We start from the raw sequence: 12,610 nt of genomic DNA on the forward strand, positions 1-12,610 counted from the left end.
AAATCAGATCTCAAGCAGTCTTCCCACTTCTGCCTTGGTCGTCCTCTCCTTCTGGCACCGTCGACTGTAATCGACTCTACCCTCCTGACCGCATCCGACGGTAGTCGCCTAAGGACATGCCCAAACCACCGTAGTCTTCCCTCCCTCAATTTTTTCGAAAACAGGCACCACCCCCAAGGACATCCGAATAGCAGAGTTTGTTGCCATATCCCACAGAGTCCTACCACATGTCCATCGAAGCATTCTCATTTCTGCGGCCTCTATCCTCCTTACGTGATCCTTCTTGATTGCACAACATTCTGATCCATACAACATCGCTGGTCTTATTGTCGTTCTATAAAATTTTCCCTTAAGTTTTAGAGGCACCTTCTTGTCACATAAAACTCCAGTAGCAGCCCTCCACTTTAGCCATCCCGCCTTTATACGGTGTGTAACGTCATCATCTACACCCCCATCTTTATGTATCATAGACCCTAGGTACTTGAAACAATCCTTTGAGGGGAGAACGTGTCCTTCTATGCATACTTCTACATCTTCATCGTTTTGGTCCCCACTGAAGTTTGAACATAAATACTCTGTCTTTTCAATATTGATCCTTAGACCTTTTTCTTCCAAAGCAGTCTTTCAGGTAGCCAGTCTACTATTCAACTCAGATTTTGTTTCAGCAACTAGGATAATGTCGTCAGCGAAAAGCATACACCATGGAACACTGTCTGGTGTCGCACAATAGATGTCGTCCATAATCATGGCAAAGATGTAAGGGCTAAGAGCCGACCCCTGGTGGAGTCCGATTTCAACCGGTAATGCCTCGGTATCGCCAACTGTAGTCCTGACGTATGTAGTAGATCTACATTACATATCACGAATCGCCCGGATATAAGCAGTTGGGATCCGTCTCGTTTCCAAAGTCTTCCAGATCGTATCGCGAGGAACGTTATCATAAGCCTTCTCAAGGTCAATGAATGCCATGTGAAGATCTCTAGACTTTTCCCTATATTTCTCCGTAAGCCGTCGAAGTAGATGAATCGCCTCCGTGGTAGACCTGCCTGGTATGAAGCCAAATTGGTTTTCCGAAACCATAGTAACTTGTCTCAACCTAGCCTCTATCACACTTTCCCATAGCTTCATGGTATGGCTGAGTAGTTTAATACCTCTGTAGTTATCACAACGTTGGGGATCTCCTTTATTCTTATAGATTGGTATCACCGTAGACTCTCTCCACTCCTCTGGCATCTTGGCAGTCTCTAAAATAATATTGAAGATGTTGGTCAACCACTTAACTCCCTCTTCTCCTAGGGCCAACCACACAGTGATAGGAATTTGATCAGGACCGAAAACTTTGTCCCTACCCATCTTTCTAAGAGCCATTTTGACTTCCTCAAACCCAATCCTTCTTGTAGGGCAGTCATTGGCCGTAGTATGATGGTCGGCTGACCCATCAACGGTACTATCTCTACAGGGAGAGGCACCATCATTAAATAAGCCAAAGAAGTAACTACCCCAAACCCTCTTAATATCATGATCTTTCGCTAAAAGAACACCATTATTGTCCTTAATAAACCTAATGCTACCTAGATCCTTTTTCATATTCTCCCTAGATTTTGCAAGCCTGGAGATGTCGTTTTGTCCTTCCTTGGTGTCTAATCTCTTGTACATTTCCGCGTATGCCTTATCCTTTGCTTTAGCCACCGTTTTCTTGGCTTCCCTCTTTGTCTCCTTGTATCTTTGTTTAGCTCTCGACCTTTCTTCGTTGTCATTGCATTGTAGAAACTCCTTGAAGTAAGTTTTTTTGTCTTAACCTTAGTTTGGACTTCGTCGTTCCACCACCACGATTCTTTATGTTCCTTGGCCTTCCATGTCGACAACCCCGGGGTGTTTTTGCCCACCTCTCTAATGGAATTTGCCATATTTTTCCATAACAAATCTGCATTATTTGTAACTTGATTATTTACTATTATTGTTCTGTTAATTGTAAGCTTTAGTAGGCTCAAATCCAAAGCTTGGAATCATGCCAAATCTGAAGCTCCAGGTTCCCGTGTCATCATTGCTGCACGAGCTCACTCATTCGTTGCCGTTACAACATCACAAATATATATATTTTTTATTAATATAGGGATTTTAGGTGATAATATTCAGAGACGAAATAATCTCGAATTAAAAATTATACTTTTAAATTTTGAGTTTAAATACCTAATAAGTGATTATATTTTTTTAATAAAAAATTAAATATTATGTTCCCTACCAATATTTAATTTTGGCTCCATCCCTAGTAGTATATATTTAAAATGTTTTTTTAATAAAAATTTCAATATTATGTTCCCTACCAATATTTAATTTTGGCTCCATCCCTAGTAGTATCTATTTAAAATATTTTAAATCATTTCACAAAGAGCGCTCAAGTACTCTATAATCGGTGCTTAAACCCAAAACTTCTGTCGGAACCATCTTTCGGTTGGGCCCAGAATTGGGCTTCGACTTAGGAAAATGGGTTAGAGTCGCCACAAACCATTTTAAAACGAATTTAGGTAGGTCGGACACCATCTTACTTGATCTGCGTTGTACCAGAAATATATCGGGTTCGGGAGTCGGTTACGATCAAGGAGTGATTAGCACCCTTTAACCGCCCTTTCAGTACCAATTAATTTGTCGGTTGTCTTGATTGCGAAAAATTAAAAATTTAAATTACCCGATTCAAATTACTCACCTTTGATTGTTTGGAATTCTTCTTAAAAGTCCAAAAAAATGTTAGGAAAAAATAAATAATAAAATAATAAATCAAGGGAAAGAAAGAAAAAGTAAAAAGGAAAAAAGAATTTAATAAAAAATTAAAGAAAGAAAATAATGAGGAAAACAAAAAAAAAGTATAAATCAAAAGAGTAAATCAAAAGAACAAAAAAAGAAAAAAGAAAAAAATATAAAAAAGAAAAAAATATAAAAAATAATATAATAATAATAACAAAATAAATCAAATAGATAAGTATAATAATAATAATAATAATGAAAAAAATAAAATAAAAGAAAAAAGTTTAACTATTAAAAAATAAAAAATGAAAAAATATCACGAAAATAAGTAATAATAAAAATAAATAAATAAATAAATAAACAATGATTAAAATGTGAACATATTAAATTTGAAATCCACATTGAAATGCTGCAAATTAAACTCAATGACGAAAATATAAATACTACAAAATATGAGGATCGCCGATGAGGTTTTACCCATGATATTTGGAGGACTAAGGCGATAATTTACCCAAAGACAACCTTCACGTGGGATTTGCTTTACTTTCACGCAACATTTTCAATTCATTTGCCAAAAAAAACTCATATTGCTTATGGATATTGTTGGATATTTCGATACACAGTACTCCTAGGGATCTTACCAAGAAGAGCGGTTCGAGGCCTGGTAACTTGTAAGAGGATTTTAGGAAAGGATATTATGACAGCAATTAGGAGGCCAATCTCGACAGATTGAAAGATGACTCCAAGAAAGGCTCTCAGACCTTCAAAAAAGGCAAGGTCTTTGCACCGATAAAGGCTATGGCCAAGTATTCGACAGAAAAAGGAGTAAGCTTTCTTCAAATAATTTCTCGTTTTTCCTCCTTTTTTGAATGATTTTCGAATGAGGTCTCTCTATTTTTCTTCGAAAATACCCCTTTTCGTATGTAACTTCTATATTTCTCTCAGATTTTTCCTCGAACAAATCTCTCCTTTCCAGTCCCCCCTTTTGCGTTGGGTTTACAAGTAATTTATAGTTAAAAAATGGCTATTATTATAGGTTGAATCTGTGTAAAACTTGGTTTGGTTGTGGTTGCTTAAAGTTCTCTTAACACACATCTTGTTGTGTTTGTTGAAACAAGCAAGATGGTTGGCGTGCTTGTGGCGTGGAGCGTGTTCGGCGGGGCTATTTCAAACCATAACCCGTTCAGATTCGGGCTGCTCCAATGGGTTCGTGCGGGTCTGGGTCACTGCTGTTGCAGCTCTAGCGGGTCTTGGATGCTCCAAGTGGTTTGGGTTTCTGCTGGGACATTGGGTTTCGTATGTAAATGTTTGGGCCTGCAAGTGTAATAATAAATAAATATATACGTTAAATAAACATAAACATATATATATATATATATATATATATATATATATATATTATAAATATGAGAATGGGACGAAATTAGGTGTCTACAACTGCTCATCTTTGTCATTTTTCATGGAATGAAAAATAGGACAAAGACAAAAGGACACAAATTTCATTCGGTGGAGTTGAAAATTGATTATGATATTTCAATTAAGAATAACTCTCTATCGATTTGAGCTATGGATGGCTCCTCCGTCGCGAAGTCGAGTCCATCTTGAAATGATATGGAATTAAAACTTGGTTTAAAAATTCGACTGGAAATTAATTCCTTGACTCCACCATGTGGTTGATAAGTCATCGAGCTGAATGGAATCGAACTCGAAAGATCTTTGGTGTTTGAAGAGTAACATTTTCAGAGGTTTTTTTTCAAGAGAAACTGTCTCAAGGTAGGCAAAATTTTGTTTCAAGAGAAACATATTCAAAGATTGGTGTTTCAAGGGAAACTGTCTCAAAAGAGACAAAATTTGTTTCAGGAGAAACTGTCTCAAGAGTGACAAAACTTTGTTTTGAGTAAATTAGTCTCAAGCGAGACGACCCCTTGTTTCGAGAGAAACAATCTCAAAGGCGATCGATAATATGCTTGTTCTTGCATGTTAAAGAAATCCTTTCAGAAGCTCTAATCGTTGACTTAAGGAAGTCAAATCTGTGGATAACATGTTTTTTGTGACACTAAATCACTTCATCGGGCACGATATCCTTCTTCGTGAAGTTGAAATCGTGGATGGCTCATTCGCTGTGAAATTGAGCTTTTAATTGGACGTCCTTCGTTGTGAACTTAAAATCCACACTTGTAAATTACATCTCTTTCGAGTTCAATATCTTTCGCTGTGAAGTTGAAATTGACTATAGCATGATTCTACAAAATTATGCACATATGCGATGCTATGGATGCAATGCTCTTATGTATGCCTAAAATGTATATGCGAAATATGCTAGGGTTTGGAGAGAAATATCAATCTCTGGTTGTCAGTCTTGATGACTCTTGATTCTGGAATCTTGAATTTCTGATTCTTGATCTTGGATTCTTCAACATGATTAAATCTGATGTACAGAATGTTGATCTATGAAGGGAATAATTGCGTAAGCAGTCTTCATTTTATCCCTGACCCAGTTTGTCTTCATTTCCACCAGGGTGTACTCTCAACCCAAGACAATTCATTTTCCTTCCCCTATCAAATTTTGCCCCAAAAATGGCTTCCTTTGCCTCTATTTCGATCTTGAGATCCGGAGAGATATTTGTTGAATTCCAAGATATGCTTCCAGAGAACTTATCTTGTTTGAAAATGCTTTTCTTCCTTTGAATTTTCAAAATTTTGAAAAATATCAAAAGGAATTTTGAAAAATATTATCTCCTTCTAGGTTTCACAATTGAAGGAAATCATAAAATAGGAGTTCATTGGATGTCAAAAGAATCAAATTCTCTTTTAAACTTTGATAGTTGTAAATCTTTGACAAATATCAAGATCGAAAAGTTGGTTTAGAGGTGGGCTACCTAAATCCTAAGGTTTGTTTCCTCAATTCGATCATGGCTCGCCCCTCTTTCTTAGTTTGATATTTTAATCGGAGGCGAACAAAATGATACAACTAGAAAAATCAATGGCTAGACCTTTCAGAACACTTCTGTTTCAGTTCTATGAAATATTTCATTTGTTCAAGCTTCGTAGGCTCCTCTAACAAATGCAGTACAGAAATATCGGTCTAAAAATGAAATTCCCTAATGCTCATGTGAAATTGACTATAACAGGTGTTTCTTAACTCTCTTAGTCCATGTTTTACCAAAACTCCTTATTTAATTTGCCATTGTATGGCTAGCTAGATCCATAAAGCTGGGGCATTTTAACCAATTGCTCTAGAGGGACAACTTAATATAATTGTATAGATATTATAATCACTTTTCCATAAAGTTGGGGCGTTTAACCAATTGCTCTAGAGGGACAACTCAAGCTTTATTGTACATTATAATCACCTTTATCAGGCTAGCTGAATCTTATCCATAAAGTCGGGGCATTTAACCAATTGCTTTAGAGGGACATCTTAAGCTTTATTGTGTATATATATGTATATGTATATGTATATAAAATTATAATGTGGGTATACGGATTCAATTTCTTAAGTTTGTTAAAAAGAACCTGTTATAGTCTAGGTGTTTTTGAAAGTCAAGGAATCTCATCTTTAGAGTTCAATTTCCAGACAACTGACCTAAACTAGATTTGCTTACTCGACTATTCCATCTGTGAAAATCATTATCATCACTGAACATCATAAACAAATGTATAAACCAAATAGTTTTGCCATCTCATATGCTAGTTGTCCCATTCTGTTCGCTCCTAACACATACCTGAATACCGAACCTTTGATTGGTTATACATGCGAGGAGAGGGCTAGCTGGGTTCCTGTAAGAGAATGGTATGTATTCTAGTGTATGTTCTGGATCAAAAGTGGTTCTTGTTCTGTAGGGTTCAATCTTTTCATTCGTCAAAAATTTAAAACCTCAATTATTAAATTTTTTTAATTAAGGTTATATTTAAGGAATTCAAGATTAAAATTTACTCATTTCCTCAGAAGGAAACATTTTATTTAAAATGTTTAAACGTCAAGAGACTTAAAAACATTCAAACATAAGAAGTATGAAAAGAAGAAAAAAACAAGTTCAAACAAGATGATATGCTTGAGAATGCGACAAAATTCCTGATGGATGCTCCATCAGACTCTCGATCAGAATGCCCCATTACACATTGAAAGTCAATGCCCCTGAATCGATTAGATCTTGTACCTTACTTTTCAATGCCCCACAGTTCTCAGTGATGTTCCATGAGCTCCCAATATGATAGTTGCATATGACATTAATATCATGGCCTTCAGGATATGGGTCCTCTCTAGGTTTGGACTGAACCGGAGTCACAAGATTCTTCTCAACTAGCGTTGAGAGAAACTCCTCATATGTCATTGGGATTGGACTGATGCGAATCTTTTCACGAAAGACATTATGAGGTCTAATCCTCAGATTAGTCAAGTAAGATTCCCTTTCATTCCTTGGTTCTTTCTGAGTTTGTTTAGAAGTATTGGATGGTTCAACAGTAGTGGTTTTTGAACTTGAGATCGTAACACCTTTGTTGGTGTTATAGGTGTTGACATTGTTGATCTCTCTCTCTTTGTTCATCATGGGAGTATTTTTTACTGGATTCATCTCCCTCAATTTTTTCTTGATTTATGGCCAACTCGATCATCTCACCAGCCATAACTAGATCTGAGAAACTTCCCGATGTGATTGCCACCAGGTGCTCGAAGTAATGTGCCTTCAGGGTTTGTACAAACAGCTTCCGGGTTTCTTTCTCATCTAAGGGAGGATGAACTTGTACAGCCAAATCCCTAAATTTCTGTGCATATTGTCTGAAAGTCTCGTTATGCTTGTTTTCCATGCTTTGTAACATAACTCGATCTGGCCTCATGTCATTAATGTTCTTGTACTGTTCTAGAAATTACTTGGCTAAGTCCTTCCAATTCTTGATATGGGATCGGCTTAGCTGGTTGTACCAACGGATGGTTGAGCCTGGCAGACTCTCTTGGAAGCAGTGGATCAAGAGTTGGTCGTTTCCTCTATATCCTGTCATCTTTCGACAGAACATGGTGATGTGAGCGGAGGGACAACTATTTCCATCGAACTTCTCGAATTCAGGGACCTTGAACTTTGGTAGAAGCTCCAAATCTGAAACCAGGCTCAGCTCCATTGAATCTACTCCATAATAGTCCTGGTCCCCTTTGATCATCTTCATCTAGTCTTTTAACATCCTGATCTTTTCTTCCATCTTCTTTTCCTTATCATCCTCGACAAAATCTGGGATATGATAGTCTTATGGATGATTGTCAGTGTTGGTTGCAGAAGCTTGTATATTTTCACCAGATATGGCTTTCCCCTTGATAGCATTTGAGTCCCTTTGCAGCCCAGGTAAAATCCCTAGTGAGACAAATATTTTTGGGGTTGGTGGTATAGTTACCCCCTTCCAGTGAAACTGCCCCAGACGCGTTGGTCTGTTGTAGACCCAATAACTTGGCCAAAATTTGATCGACCAAGGACTCCTGGTTCTTTTTGATGAACTCCAGGGTACTTTGATTATTTAGAGCCATCTTATCCTCCACCTCTTTCTGCAATTTTTCCATATTCTCTTCGATTTGAATGATTCTGGCCTCCATTTGCTTCTTTTTCAAGCGGGTGTTATGCGGATGGGGTGTGTCCAACGCTTGAGGTGGTGTATCCAGTATTTGTTCCTTTTGATGAGATATTCTTTCGTTAGTTAATGCGAATGCAAAGGAATGAAAATAACAAAATGCAAAATATATCTAAATGCATGATGCATGAAATGTTCGAGGCATTGATCCAAAAAATGTGTCTGTTATTAGAAATAATCCTTATTGGGGACAAAAGTGTTACGTCTGAAGAGATAAAAACTTTTTGATGGTATAGATCCCGAATAGACTCTGACAAGTTGATTTGTCTTCCGTCTTTTTTGTCCCCGGTTTAATATCCTGTTGAACCGTTCCGGCTCCTTTGGCTAAACTTGTGCAAGTGACGAGCTGCTTGCCCCAAAAAAGGTCTCGAAGGACTGCATCTTCGACTTTTTACTTTCTGACGAGCTTGTTTCTAATGAAAGTTCCATTAGAGTCCTTCATCTGAAGTTTATCGGCTCGTTCCTTGAATTTTTCAATAAGGGTCTCCAGCTTAGCTAGGGTTTCTCCATCTTATTCTCGTAGTGTTCGAAAGGACCGTCCGGGTCAGTAACATTTTCCTCGTCTTGCCGCAGCGACCTTCGCCAGCTCAAAAAGTTAACTTTTGGTGTGCATAGTGTAAATCGCAGTCCATTCTGAGTATTCTCTTACCATAGCTGGACTTTTGAGCTTTTCATCTCTTGTATTATAACTCCTTTGTCCACTAATGCGGACTATTTACATTTAACGAACACGTTTTTGGTGGATCAACACCTCTTTCTAATGAGGCAGATGATGGAAATAAAATAAAAGATAACAAAAATGAAAATAGTTAGTGTAATAATAATCAAAATAATCATGAAAATAAAAGTCATACCCCACATGATATCTACCCCACGTGCTTATTATTCCTACCCGGACATGATCTCTATCCCGTATGCTAATTTCAAACAAATCCTAACCGTATACATTTCTAGTTCACATGCCTTGAACATAAAATAAAGCAGGAAAAAAAAACCAAGCAACCTAGGGTTTACAATGAGGTTTTGGGGTGGGCTCTAATTCCCTATACTCTCCCGATTTAGGTTCTAAAAAAGTTACTCGAGTTCTCCTTGTTGGTGGCCCATTGGGCTTGCCAAACCCTTAGTCCTAAGCCCATTACAAGCTTATGTGGACTAAGTTAAACTCGAGAAGATACATTCCCTTATGCCCATACGGAGAATAAATTCACACGAAGACATAAGGTATATGAATCCCGAAGATTACTTGCTAGGCCCATACGGATAATAAATTCCCACGAAGGTGTTGCTTTTGCCCCCACTTAAAAGGGTTTGGAGCTCGGGTATAGAGCTATAGATGACAATTTTGAAAAACTGAAATCATTGGAAAAAAAGTCAGTACAACTATTTATTTGAAAAATAATCAAAGATAAATAATTAGAATCGAATCAATAAATTAAAACTTAAATTTGTAATTTTCGCTTAAAAAGACAAGTTGAAATTAATTTTGGCCCGACTCACTTACATGTCCCCAGCGGAGTCGCCAAGCTGTCGGAACTGTCTTTCGGTTGGGCCCGGAATTGGGCTTTGACTTAGGAAAATGGGTTAGAGTCGCCACCGACCATTTTAAAACGAATTTAGGTGGGTCAGACACCATCTTACCTGATCTGCGTTGTACCATAAATATATCGGGTTCAGGAGTCGGTTACGGTCAAGGAATGATTAGCACCCTTGAACCGCCCTTTCGGTACCAATTAATTTGTCGGTTGTCTTGATTGCGAAAAATTAAAAATTTAAATCAAAATTTAAATTACCCGATTCAAATTATTCACCTTTGATTATTTGGAATTCTTCTAAAAAGTCCAAAAAAAATGTTAGGAAAAAATAAATAATAAAATAATAAATCAAGGGAAAGAAAGAAAAAGTCAAAAGGAAAAAAGAATTTAATAAAAAATTAAAGAAAGAAAAAAACGAGGAAAACAAAAAAAAGAACAAATCAAAAGAACAAAAAAAGAAAATAGAAAAAATATAAAAATATAAAAATATAAAAATATAAAATAATAATAATAATATAATAATAATAATAATAAATCAAATAGATAAGTAAAATAATAATAATAATAATGGAAAATAAATAAAAAACAAACAAACAAATAAAAGAAAAAAGGTTAACTATTGAAAAATAAAAAAAATGAAAAAATGTCACGAAAATAAGTAATAATAAAAATAAATAAATAAACAGGGATTAAAATGTGAACATATTAAATTTGGAATTCACATTGAAATGCTGCAAATTAAACTCGATGACGAAAATATAAATACTACAAAATATGAGGATCGCCGATGAGGTTTTACCCATGATATTTGGAGGACTAAAGGGAGAGTTTACCCAAAGACAACCTTCACGTGGGATTTGCTTTACTTTCACGCAACATTTTCAATTCATTTGCACAAAAAAACTCATATTGCTTCTGGATATTGTTAGATATTTCGATACACAGTACTCCTAGGGATCTTATCAAGAAGAGTGGTTCGAGGCCTGGTAACTTGTAAGAGGATTTTAGTAAAGGATATTATGACAACAATTAGGAGGCCAATCTCGACAGATTGAAAGATGACTCCAAGAAAGGCTCCCAGACCTTCAAAAAAGGCAAGGTCTTTGCACCGATAAAGGCTATGGCCAAGTATTCGATAGAAAAAGGAGTAAGCTTTCTTCAAATCCTTTCTCGTTTTTACTCCTCTTTTTGAATGATTTTAGAATGAGGTCTTTATATTTTTCTCCGAAAAATGCCCCTTTTCGTATGTAACTTCTATATTTCTCTCAGATTTTTCCTCGAACGAATCTCTCCTTTCCAGTCCCCCTTTTTTGTTGGGTTTACAAGTAATTTATAGTAAAAAAATGGATATTATTAGAGGTTGAATCCAAGTAAAATTCGGTTTGGTTGTGGTTGCTTGAAGTCCTCTTAACACATGTCTTGTTTTGTTTGTTGAAACAAGCGAGATGGCCGGCGTGCATGTGGCGTGGAGCGTGTTCGGCGGGGCTGTTGCAGAGACGGAGGCACGTCATTGTTGAGATGCTGGAAGCAAAGTGTGGGTTAGGGTTTCAAACCCTAACCCATTCAGATCCGGGCTGCTCTAATGGGTTCGCGCGGGTCCGGGTCACTGATGTTGCAGTTCCAGCGGGTCTTGGATGCTCCAAGTAGTTTGGGTTTCTGCTAGGACATTAGGTTTCGTTTGTAAATGTTTGGACCTGCAAATGTAATAATAAATAAATATATACGTTAAATAAACATAAACATATATATATATATTATAAATATGAGAATGAGACGAAATTAGGTGTCTACAACCTCTAAGAATAACAACAATTCTTTTAACCTCTAAGATCGTTTGATTCGTACAAAAATATTTAAAAAAAGACACTTATATATTATTATTAATAAAATTTTGTAAGTTGATAAATATAAAATAAAATTTCAAATGTAATCATAAAATGAATCATTAATAAATTTTTTTTTAAATTTTAAGATATACATTTACTTATCTTAAATAAATCATGGATCCATCGTCAAATTCTAGGCATTCATCATCTTCATTCACCCTTCCATCACTCAAGAACCAAATTCACTGATGTTCACCATCTTCGTCTGTTTCTCTTAAAAGAGCACCGTTGAACCTTCCGGTTCATCTCTGTCTCGAACCTTCCGGTTCACTTAAGGATTTTATAATTTCCTTTCATAAAAGATGGTTTCATAGATGATCAATTAGGGATGGTAAAAAAATTTGAATCCGACGGGGAAAATCGAAAATCGAATTAAACGGGGATGAGAAAAAATTGTTTATGCTAAATGGGGACGGGAAAAAACCGTTTATGCTAAATGGGGACAGGGATGGGTATGGTGATACCCGGCCCGATACCCGGCCCGATACCCAGCCCGATAAATATTAAAAATAATTATTATATATATAATATTAATAAATTTAAATTAAATTAAAAAATATATATAATATTTATATATTTAATTTAAATATATATATACTCGGCCCGATACCCGGCTCGATACCCGTTTAAATAACCGTTTATGCTAAACGAGGATACCCGTTTCCCCGCAGTTTTCTCCGATTACCCGATGGAGATCCCCGTTTAAATCTCCGCGATTTTTTAAGCGGGGACGGGTATGAGTTTTTTAAATGGGGACGGAGACGGGGGGACCAATACTCGGCCCGAACCCGGACCGTTGCCATTCCTATGATCAATAGTAACTAGTAAAAAGGATTA

This window comes from Hibiscus syriacus, unplaced genomic scaffold (genome assembly GCF_006381635.1).
Source record: "Hibiscus syriacus cultivar Baekdansim isolate YM2019G1 unplaced genomic scaffold, ASM638163v2 tig00113725_pilon, whole genome shotgun sequence".
Lineage (NCBI taxonomy): Eukaryota > Viridiplantae > Streptophyta > Magnoliopsida > Malvales > Malvaceae > Hibiscus > Hibiscus syriacus.